This window comes from Aquila chrysaetos, chromosome 3 (genome assembly GCF_900496995.4).
Source record: "Aquila chrysaetos chrysaetos chromosome 3, bAquChr1.4, whole genome shotgun sequence".
Lineage (NCBI taxonomy): Eukaryota > Metazoa > Chordata > Aves > Accipitriformes > Accipitridae > Aquila > Aquila chrysaetos.
The window spans coordinates 16,003,889-16,016,391 of NC_044006.1; the positions used below are offsets into that span (position 1 = coordinate 16,003,889).

Below are 12,503 nucleotides of genomic sequence, written 5' to 3' on the forward strand. Positions count from 1 at the left end.
TTTCTCTGGAAAGTGAACATGGAGCAACTATAGTTTTCACAGCTTCCTCTTTCCTACAGTCTTCAAAGGTAGGCGCTTTGCCGGTTTCCCATCTTCTTATGTGAAGAAGATGCTTATCTTCCTAGAGGCAGTTCCATAGAGCTGGAAAGAATTATAACTTAAATTTCCCAAATGAGCTAGGAGAAAGACTTAAACAAGCAGAAAATGAGGGACAGCCTAGAACACTTAAAGAACACTTTATAACATGCCCCAAATTCCAGTACGAAGGTGGAAGTAGATTTTCAAGCAGAGTCCTGTCCCCGAGCTTCAAACAACCTGAGGGCCAGGAGAACACTGCTCCAAAGCAATTTGAAAAGGATAAAATATTATAAGAGGTTGATGTCAGTAAAAATAAATCAAAATATTAGAATTATTTAAAAACAGGAAGTAAAATGATAATCTGTGGCAGGCAGATTAAACTCCAAGTAGGGCCTGTAGATTGCACTGGGGATAAGCCCCCCTAATAATGCTATGCATCTATTACATGATAGCATATGACTTGAACTTAAACCAAAAATAACAACACAGAAGAGGCAAAAGTTTCCAAAAAAATTATTCCATTCACTATTGGGGTAAAACCAGATATTGAAAACACTTTAGCTTCCTCAATTTAGCTTTAGTCAATCAGAAGACAGGTACTGAAGTTGCTTTAAATCATCCAGTCTAAATAACTTGCCACAAAGCATTTGACATGCTGGCTGATGAACAGGGAGCTTCTCATAACCAAGATGTACGTTCAGCATTGAGAGAGAGGAGCACTCCTTCCCCCTGTAGTCCTTAAGGCAGGAATCCAGGATTCCTTCTGTAATCAGTGGACTGATCCATCCATCCGTCCATCCATCAGTCCATCCAACCGCAACCCCATGGTTTCATCCCATACTGGTAGAATCAGTTGCTCCTTGAAGGAAGGCTAGATAACCAGTTTAAAGTAGGTGCCAACTGTTAAGCTGGTGAAGCTGGGTGGGAAGCTCATTTTCAATAAGACATGGAATAGCTAGATAATTGCCAATAACTTAAATGACTACATGGACAATAAGGCCATTATATGTGCATTGGCTTGACTCAGATCCCAGAAAAATTTTGGAGTAGAAAATAGAGAACTTGATTAAAAATTACTAGAGTGGAGTAAGGAAATTGTTTGGCATCAGCAAGGTCACTTAAGGAATACTACCTCTGCTTCTAATGAAAAATTCAAAAACTGAAGAGCCATGCGGATAACTGAAGATCTGGGAGAAAAGTAATTTATACTTAGTAATTCTATGGGTTCAACCTGTTCACCTGAGCTGCAAGAATATTAGGAAGCTACCTGCTCATCCAATTACCTCTCAGAAGGTGGGGGGGGGGGGGGGGGGGGGGGAGAAAACAAAGGCATTTTCCACAGTGAAGAGGAAGGTTTAGAAGAATGCAGTTCCTACAAATTGAAATAAGACAAATTTAGAGTAACAAATTACCAGACACTTTATCACTTGGTTTAATTAAGAATTAAGCAGTGAAATCCAGGTCTATAGCCTGTCGTAGAAGTCATACCATATGATCACAATGGTCTTGTTTGCTTTTGTAAGCCTGTAGCTTCATTACAGTTTTGCTCTCTCCTAGACATTTAGCAGCACATTGTTTATCCAGTCCTATCGTAGGAGCTTCTGGCTACTTTCTCAAGAGCTCTTCTAAATCATCAGTTCAATAGTCACTTCTAAATCCATTGTAAATATACAGTAACAACCACAATAGCTCTGTTGCAGCCAGTATCCATTAAACAAATTACAAGAACCACGTCATTCATACTGATCCCTACAAATAGGCGTAAAAATTATTGAATCCCTGTGCCTTTTCCACTTGGGTAGAAAAAACAGCTCCCATCATTCAAAGTTGCTTCTTTTGACATTAGTTGTATCTAAGTATTTCTACTATTACAGTCTAGTTTTTTAATTTTAAAATTCACTCCATCCTTAATTGTGCCATCTAACATCTGTATGAAAAGTGAGACAAGGATCCAACCCTTTGCTTTACATACACCATCACACTGGATAGTTTTTAAGAAGGTGTAGTTTTGTCTGGTTTTTGGTTTTGTTTTTTTTTTATTTGTGTTGGTTTTGAATATGAGAAGTGGCATAGCAGACTGACTGACAGACATATGTCTAATTCATTCCTAAACATCTCTGACTTTGGAGACTGAATAATTATCTCCAGGCAAGCTATTCCAGTGCTTCCCTATGCTGAACATTGGAAAGGTTTTCCCTATGTCTCATCTCAACCTTTTCTCCTGTAATTCAAACCTCTGCTTGTTGTCTTGTCCATCTGAACAAAGAACGCAGCATCTGAGCAGACAGGGGTGGCTCCAAATGAGCAATAGAAAGGAAAGCAAGCAGTGTCATTTATAGTGAGTTATAGTTACTATGATGGACAAGGTTTTCTTCTAATAGGACTCTTCCTTTTTAGTCCGAACATAGTCGATCTCTGAACCCCAGTGACTCTTGGCGTCCAGCTGCCATAAAGAGTGATTCTCTTCTTTTTAACAATCCTGAAATTTGGGCTGTGATGGCACGTGGACTCAGCTGAAGATCCTCAAGATGGAAATTTATTTTCTTCCTTTTCAGCCCATCCAAGCTCAAGTGGCTTTGGTCTAAACAGTGTGATATATGGCCTAATTACAGGGGTTTTGATAGAAAAGTGTAGCTGCAGAGAGAAAAATAAATGCAGGATGGATTGAAAGAGTCTGTGCTGAGCTATCCCCTCCCTTACATACACACACACAGAGTCAAAAATATGTGGGCTGGAGGAGCGACTTAGCTGATAGAACTAAGTAGAGGTATTAGAGGAGAACTATAAAAATAGTCTCAACTACTACCCTTAAAAAGAAAAAAGCCTTGGACCTAAATTTGCTTGAAGCCTGAAAAAGGTTGCTTTTCAGCTACAGACATGTCTGTCTTCGTAGATAGCACGTGGATCATTTTTAACCAAACTGTGGTTATATTTAGACCCAAGCACCACAACTGTGTGCTTTGCAGTTTTTTAAAAAAGCCAAAATGCAAAGATAGAACATGAAATAATGAATGAAACTGTTTTCCACAATCACGGGCAATTTTTTAAGAGCAAATCAGAGAAGTTAAGTTAGAATGGAAGATGCCCAGAAAAAAGTACACAAATGGGACAATCAAAGTGATATTTCCCCTGGCCCTTGACTAACACAAAATAGATATTGGCAGGGGCCGGCGGGGGGTGGAGCGGGCAGGGAATCATTGACCTATAAATATGCAATTGTCTTCAGGACAAATGCAATGGCTATTATGGTTTGTGTAAAATGCATTTGTGCAATGATTTTTATATTTACATATGAGAGATCCACATAAACATAAAGCTGAATTCCTGATTCGATGTCAAAACTCATTGGTAAGTGGAATTAACATTGCTCTCATGGCTTCCAGAACAGCTGAGTTTGGCAGAACTCAAATGCTGTGGTAATTATACATGCAAGTGATTTGACCCAGTGAAAAACAAACCCTGCAGAGATATGCCCATGCAAGCAGATGCAAACAGTAGAGCTGGCAGTAGCCAAGAAAGTTTTCTCCAGGCAACATAGTGGTATTTATTATATTACACCTAGCCGTATTGAAGAAAAGAGTAAAATTTGGAGTATTTTGAGGATTTCCTATTATGATCAGTAGCAGATGGGGATATACAGGCTATTTCCCACAGGAAAAAGCCTTTTATACTGACCTTGCACTCAAGGTCAAAGGGAGGGTATGGATGTGCACACAAGGAGACCCACTGTACTCCGTTTCATCTTTGCCGTGGGTAGTGAGGCCATAAAAGCACTTTTGCTATAATGATTATTGGTAGTTAGGTGGTTAGGTTATGGTTATGTTTAAGCAGCACATTCAGCATCACATGTGTAGGGGGGCTGTGAACGGGAGAGACACACTGGAGTTCAGCAGCCGACCAGCATGAATTGCAGCACTTAACTCGCAATGCGAAGACAACCAGGAGATGCTGCTTGAAATCCACGTGAGACTGCTGTGGATGGCACAAGGACAGTGGTGACAGCCTGCAGGGCACTGCTGGCACTGCACCACCCAGAAGGAGGATAAGGCCACTGGGTGCTGTCCACAGGGAGTGCCCCAGGCATCCCCTTGAACCTCGCACCTCTGGGAGATGCACATTGTTTGGGGTGCCACATCGCTGGTGAAGGATCTGCAGGAGAGGGTTAGCAGACTCAGTGGCATCCAGAAGGACAAGGCTGAACCCAGCGTCCACATCAAGAGGAAGCAGTGGGAGATAGTCACCAGAGACACCCTCCTGGAGATGGAGGCCCCTATCTGCCAAACTCCAGAAGTTTGTTGCTTGCTGGGGGCTGAGATTTGGGAAGTTGCAGAGAGAATGCCAAGGCTCATCTGGACCCTCATGCTGTTACCTGTAGCTGCCCAACCACACAGCCAACAACAACACAGCCAAGGAAGGCTTTGAGCATTTCCAGAGTGACTCAAGCAGTCAGTGAAGCAGGGATATATAAAAAGATTAAGTACCTGATATCTTCCACACACTGGTCAGGTTTGCTTTTGGCCTGAGCCTAGAGCCAGAGCCTCTGGGAACATGGCATTACCCACTGCAGAAGAAGATACACTGCAAAGGGCACTTAAACCAGCTGGACATAGAAAAGTCCATGGGACCAAGCAGGGTGCATCCCAGGGTGCTGAAGATGCTGGTTGATGTTACTGCCAGGCTGCTCGCTATGAAAGGTCATGGCAACTGAGGGAGGCTCCTCACGCCTGGAGAAAGGAAATATCACATCCATCTTCAAAAAGGGCAAGAGGAGGATCCACAGAACTACAGGTCAGCCGGGCTGACCTCAGTCCCTGGGAAGGTGGTGGAGCAAATATTCCTTGGAGTCATTTCCAGCCACAGGAAAAACAAAAAAGAATTGCAAACAGCAAGCATGGATATACCAAAGGCAAATCATACCTGACCAGCCTGATTGCCTTCTGTACTGAGGTGACTGGAAGTGCAAATAACTGGTTGCGTGCATAAATGGAAAGGAGAGCATATTGCTCAATGCATACCCTGAATTCAACAAGACCTTTGACAAAGTCTCCCGTAGTCTCCTTATAGCCAAACTGGTGAGATACAGACTGGATTAGTGGACCATAAGGGAGGTGGAAAACTGGCTGGTACTCAGGCTTAAAGGGTGGTGATCACTAGTATGAAGTCCAGCTGTTGGCCAGTTACTAATGGAGTCCATCAAGGGTCAAAATGGGGGCCAGTATTAGCCTCTTTATTAATAATCTAGTTGATGGAATAGGGTGCACTATCAGCAAGTTTCATCATCATACCAAGTTGGTAGGAGTGGCTGATAGGGTGGAGGAGCTGACCAAACGAGAGGTTTTGTGAATTCTGTCCATGGAGATATTCAAGTCTTGACTGACTAAGACCCCAAGTCAACCTGATCTGATTTGGCACTCGTTTGAGCAGTAGGTAGAACTACAGATCTCCATATGTCCCTTACTGCCTAAACTATTCTACAGCTAAATGGCAAATGACTTGTCAAAGTTGATTTAAGGAACGCAGTTCCACATCACCGCAGAGATTACAAAAGTATCTCATGTAACAAAATAAAGACAGAGGGGTGCACAGTCGTTTTCTCCAATAGCTGAGCAAGAAAGGAAGAGGAGAGAATTCAGTACTGCAGGACAATGTTGCCACAAGGCCCATAAATACATAGTGGCGATGAATAAATTCAGGCTGAAAATTAAAAGGAAATTTAATTTCTATATGAAAAGTAAGGAGGGAGATATGGAAGGGCTTTATAACTGAAATAACAGAGGTCTACCTGGTCTTGAACCTACAAAGAAACGAACATGCATTATGGGCATAACAGTGTATTGGACTCAGCAATTCAAGAAGTTCCACTCAGTTTTTCTTCCTCCAGCCTCAAGAGCTAGAGGGTTAACAATCACACCAAATGGTTACAACATAAAAAATTTCAAATTACAAAAAATCAAAGTGAAAAAATTTGCAATCCCCTTCTTTCACAGCTAACAAGAAGGTCAAACTTGTGTCAGTTGTTCTAAGCATTTTTTTTCTAACTGATCATCACATATTTGCTCTTAATCATTTGATTCAGTTTCATTCTAGCTTTCTAGCCACAAACTAATTTTCTGAAGGCTGGGTTTTTTTACTTTGGATTTGTTTCTTGTGGAGTTTTACCTACCATTTCTGAACTTATAGAAATCTGTCTTCTTGAAGTCCGTATGTTTAGTTTGCTCCCCTCTCTCCTCTGTTTCTGAAGACTGAACTCTGTCAAAAATCTGTATTTGCTCTTAATGGTTTTTCTCCACTATGAGACAATTTTATATGGAGTAATGTCTATTTTGCTGTTGTAACCTTCTGCTATTAAGCCTCTTACTGCTTTTGAAGATTTCAGGTTTCTTCTCCTTAATTCTCAGTTTTACTACACATATGCTATATTTACTCACTGTGTTCTCTCCCCCATATTCATTGCTTTTTGGAAATTTCACATTAATTTCCTGATTATACAGTATAGAAGTCACTATAGCCCTTGGAGACTGTCTGGGAAATTCTAGTTTACTTATTAATATTCTTCTGAGGAAAGAGTGTGCTCCTAGTGATAAGCCTTTAACATCAGCCCCAATTCAAATCTTCATCCATAACAAATTCTGCCTTTGCATCGCTGTTGCCAGTGTCAGCAATGGCAACCCCCATTGCTAAAGGACCATCACGTCTGAGGTTGTCATTACACACTAGATAGCGGTAAACCAGAGCTGATCTCTGACTCCATTTGTGGTTCTTGTTGATATATATAGCCTTGTAATGCGTGAAAGTGTCAATGATGTGTGTGCAACCTGTCTGGAGCAAAAAGCATTCTAGAAGTGATTTTCTTCTATTGATATCACAAGTAATCGTACTCATTCAGAATGGCAGACAACTTGCCTTCCCAAATATATAATACTCCCACAGTTTCTTTTAATCACTGTTGGGCCACTGACAGGTGGTGGTTTTTTCTTTAGTTTAGAAATTTCAGTTATTTTCAGTAACTCCTTGAATCATAGATGAAGATTTCTCTGCTGAAGTGGTAGATTAAGTAACCTTTTATGTTTAACATTAGTTAAGGAACTTTAGACCTTTAGTTTCCTGACAGTTTTCCTCAACAGTTGTCATTTTGTTCAAGATAGAATGCTAAGATATTTGCCACTGCATACTTCCTCAATTGTTTCTCTATACATTCACTTTCACTTATACTATAGTAGCTAACTGTTCATTTCTCAGCAGCAGGACCCCTGAATAGCTTTTAATTTTTGTAGATAGCTTAGGAATTGTGCCAGGAATTAAAACTTGTTTGGCACAGCTCTTATGGTTGTTGCATGTATACACCTTCCCATGATATCAAGCCACACCAGACATTGTCTTTATGAGGAGGATGAGAGAAGAACCAGACAGTCACCTCTCTTCCTACAAAATTTCAGCAGGACAAGCCATGGCTGTAATGTTTCCTTCCTTTTTCAGAAATAAGCTTCTCCTATCACTAACATGGGTGATGCATAGTCACCTAACAGAGTCAATGAAAGTGATAAAAATTAGAAAACATTTCAAAACTGAACTTCATGGGCAATCCCAGAGAAACCCTTCACCTCAGTCTGAAGTGCAGGCTGTATAGAACAACCTGTATTGGTCCTCCTCCAACATCTTGAACAGTATATCACAACTGCCAAGTTGTACTTAAAGCCAAATATTAATAGAGCAGAATGCTGAGGAAAACATACTCCCAGATGTAGCTGGGAAATTAAAAATTTCTTACATTTTTGTTGTTTTGGATGTGCTCAAGTGTTTGGCTTTTGCAATTGCATTTGAAAAGCACGAAAACTTGATCCCCAAATGGCCTAAGAACTCAAAGACCAGAACACAACAGAGGAACAGAAACGTGCTGTTATTTTCCTTCTCATGCTTCCAAGGGCTGACCTCATAACACACAAAGGCTAGAAACCACACTAAACCAACCAGAATTGAGCATATGTTAAGTGTGTACACATACTACACAGCCACATTTTCGTAAAGCTGCTGTCATTAAGCTCTCATGCAACTTTTCTCGTATTTCAATAGCATGCAAAACAAGGGCAGATGTGTTGGGTGGGGTTGGCAAACAGCTTTGCAGGGGAGCATGAAAGAACATGGGAAGGGGACTGAGGAAATCAGGTGTCTACCCAAACACCAAAAACTCTCTGCAAGATTTGGCCCTGTGAGCCTTCTCCCAGAATCTCAAAGGTATATGAGAAGTCCATGCCAAAAGGGGACCTACGATTTTCAGCCCAATGCTGAATGAAACAACACAAATGCATTGAGATTCGGGTTAGACTCGGAACAGGGCCTCCAGGTTCATTCTGTGGGGAGAGCTTTCCTTACATTAATTTTATTTTAAATTATTTTGTGATTTAAGGATGAGTAGCAGCTATTTCTTTGTAATTACTCGTGTGTTTTTACATTTTGACAATGCCCTTTAAAGCCTTGAAAAAGCACATATCTTTGCTTTGTATTCTGTGTAGTCAAGCCTAATCTGCTATTGGGAAACTAACACTGCAGAGGAACCCCTGTGGCTGGGGTCAGTGGAGCATTGCCTGGAGCACTAGTGATTCCCATTTGTCTCAGGTGGATTCATTCCTTTCCCTCCAAAGGCCCCTTAACATGCCATTTCCCTTTTTATTGCTATTCCTTTGATGAAACCTGAAGGTTGAGATAGGATTGCTCTGGAGACTGGATAGCGCGTTTCTAGGTGACCATGAAACAATCACTCAGAACCTCCCCAGTCATTCTATTAACCTCCACGTTTTATTTCCTAACATTTTCAGTCTCTCTCCATCTTAAAATCTCAACATTTTCCAAGGCATCTACTAATTCTTGCTTTTTTCCTTGCATTCCCCCTTTTTCTGTTCTGTCCTTTTCAAAATGGGAGCACAGAAGTAGAGCATAGCTGAAGATTTGTCAGCGAGTTACTGAGTGATGTAACACAGTTTTCAGTATTTTATATTTCTTTGTTCACACACTTTAACACTTTATTTTTCTAAGCAGCTGGTTTCAGCTATTTATAATGATGCCAGTTTATTTATGAGTTGGTCCAAATTTGTCAGACCTCCTAAGAAAATTTCAACTTGTCCCTTCCAGTGTTTATGGCAGACTTTATGTATGAATGTCTCAAACTGTTCACTCTGTTGTTGTATGAGGATAAATCTCTGAACAGAGTGAAATCAGCTGTGACAGGAAATGAGTTCTCCTCAAAAGTGTTAAATGTACAGGGTGTTTCTGGGGAAATCAAATTTCTTCATAAAGACTTTTAATATGGCATCACAAAAAATAGATTAAAAAGAGGCAAAAGCTGTTTCACATCATCTGTGATTTTCCAAATCTACATTCCAGAAAAATGCTTGTGAGAGCTAACAATTGGGGTAAGTATTAAAATACCTTATTTACATATTAAATATAATAAGCCAAAGCACAGAGGAAATGGCATAGAAAAGGGTACTGCGATCTCTGATGACAGTCAACAAACTTTTAAATGCTTGCTTTTGTTTTGTTTTTAAATGTACTTCTGTCGTTCTCTTGACAACAAAGGGCACTGCCACATGTTAACTATCCACTTACATAATTTGCTGAACTGTGACTAAAGTTCAGTGGTTAGATTTCAGTGCTGCGCAAGACTAAGTCCCCAAAAACAACAACCAAAAAAAATCATATGTTAAAGTTCTCCGAGTACATTTAGCTTCATTAAAGCAATAAATGGTAACCCTCTAAAGATACTACTATTAAAGCAATTTACTTCTCCATTGTTCGGAGCTCAATAGGAAAATAAACTCTTTTAAAACAAAGTGTTCATAGAAAAGCAGATGTGAAGCTTGCTGGAGCTAAGGAAAATAGTTTGATTGCCTTAAACAGCCTCTGATGAGTCCCAGAAGGAAAATTGGGAAAATAATGAGCAAAATTGGAAACTAAACCTCTCTTTAATGCCAAAAAGAAAAAACAAAAAAGCAAACATGGGCAAGGGTTTTGTGATACGCTACAAAAGACGAAACCCAAGATTACAAGCACCTTTTTTCTCACCTTCACTTCTGATTCCACTTTCCACCTCTTTCACCTTTTCATGAACTCTGCTGCACACATCTAGCAGACTACGCTGCTCTGAGGAGTGTTACCTTTCTAGCCAGTTGGTATAGTTTTCAGATCAAATGCATATTCACCAATACATGCATTTTCCAGGTTCAAACAGTCACTCGAAGGCTGTAAAATTCCTGCCACCTAAGTGCTTTTGGCAAAAAAACCCACATGCACAAGAATTCAAATCAACACATGCAGCTAGGTTTGCATTAGCGCACGTTCAAATGTCACTCTGAAGTGAACAGATGCAAGTTGTAAAATTTTACTATTTTATTACATTTGCACAGGCACAATTGCATTCATTGGCAGTTTTGCGGAGGTAAAGACAAGGAAGTGCAATGGAAACAACATTGTGGGATAGAAGGAGTTCATTTAAACAGTACTTTGGGGGCATGTTGACATGGTCTCCAGCAGACAGTTAAGCACCAGCTATGCAGATGGGCAGCACACACTGATCTGAAAATCATAGGTATGTTATAGACCATATCCTGCAGCTAGTCTAAAAAGTTGCTTAAAAAAGCAAAATCTACAGCATGAATCTGCGTGCAAATCTAAACAGCTTCCAGCTCACAGCTTGGTCTCTTCACTCCAGCTCAGAGCATAGAAAGAATTAGAGCCCAAATGTCTTCATCTACCTGTCATAGACATGAGCTGTATCATAGAATCATAGAATGGTTTGGGTTGGAAGGGACCTTTAAATGTCATCTAGTTCAAGCCCCCCACCATGAGCAGGGACATCTTCAACTGCATCAGGTTGCTCAGAGCCCCGTCCAACCTGACCTTCAAAATCTCCAGCGATGGGGCATCTACCACTTCTCTGGGCAACCTGTGACAGGGTTTCACCACCCTCGTTAAAAAATTTCTTCCTTCCCTGTACACCTAAATCCTATGAAAATCAGCACACTTAAATGTTAAGCAAGCTAAGATTTTTTAAATAATATACTTTATTTGACCAACTGCATGTTTGGAAAATGTAGACAAGCTTTTGGGAACACGAGCCATTATTCACTTCTTTTTTGAATTTTAAGCATATACCTAGAATATGAACATCACCAGGGTTACTCAGGATGGTAAAATTAGTTACATAAAAAGAAGTTCTAATTTTGACCTAAATGGTTATGGTTATGACCTAAATGGTTATCTACATATATAACTCTGTCTTAGAACAGTCTTTAGAAGGCATCAAGAAATCTCAGTCAGATTTGGGCATCTTTTGTAAAAGGAGACAGGGAAAAAAACAATAAAAGGGTATCTCTTCTGCATAGGAAAAAAAAAATTTGGCTAGGTTCCTGACCTAGAAAATATTTTCACATACTTCCCATTATTCATAGGCAATTACCACAGGCAAAGGCTGAACTTTGGCATGAGTTTGCAAGATCAGAGTATGTAAAAAATGAAAACAGACATGCCATCTTGATTCTTTACTAAATTGCTATAGCAGAAAATTCAAGCCCATAATTTTGCCATCACAACAAATTTTCATGGCAGGACTTGTTCCTGCTGTTTATTGCAATTTTTATTTTCTTCTATAGAAGATGTACTTTCTCTAGTAAGTGATTTGTGATCAAAGTAAAGACTCCTCCCATCTCCTATTACAAAATTTTAATCAACTCAATTCAGAGGGTACATCTATCCACAGTCACAGCTATGATCCAGCTTGGGTCTCAACTTTCATACCAGGTTTGAACTACACCAGCTGCGTATAATTTGAAATACAGACACAGCAGCACTCAGTTCCCCATAGGTTAATCCCCCCTACTGTAAAACTCCAAGCTCAGATATATCTATTTTGTTGCAGCTCATGCAAATGTCTAAATCACAAAGGATCCTGCACATGTGCCCCTGCAAATCCTAATAGAGTCCTAACAGATCTGGGTGCACATCCTCATGGCACAGCTGTAAGCAGCAAAGAAAGCAGCATCGATTTACCCAGCACTGACTTGTTACGTGAGCATGGCCTGTAGAACAGACTGTTTTAGAAATGAGCCCAAGCACTTGGAATTGGAGGCATAATATTCGACATCTCACAAGGAAGAGTAGGTCACTGGAGGCTATGAAAGCAAGTGTAGTACAGACTCAGTTTAGCAGCAGTGATTAGATTGAAGCTCTTCTAATACAGAAACTCTTCATCTTTTAACTCTAGTAATTAAGTCATTACAACAAGATTAACTGCTCAAAACATTTGATTTCACTCCCTCTTTTTACCGCTACTAACAAAAAGCTACCCATAAATCTGGAGGCTGGCAGTGCCTCTGCGGGAAGGCTCCCATAACTCTGACACAGCATAAAACTAATGTACATGGAAATACGAA

At 40.2% G+C, this 12,503-nt stretch overlaps 1 protein-coding gene across 8 annotated transcripts in view; it reads left to right on the forward strand.

Annotated features, from left to right (window-relative positions):
• Positions 1-12,503, forward strand: part of LOC115339125 (agouti signaling protein) — a 36,026-nt gene that overhangs the window by 15,505 nt on the left and 8,018 nt on the right. The window contains exon 2 of one of the 8 annotated variants that reach the window (XM_030008631.1): positions 9,457-9,485. The exons of the other annotated variants lie outside the window; for them this stretch is intronic. The gene's annotated coding sequence lies outside the window, so the exon portion shown is untranslated. The remainder of the gene's footprint in view (positions 1-9,456; positions 9,486-12,503) is intronic. 8 annotated transcript variants of the gene reach the window in all.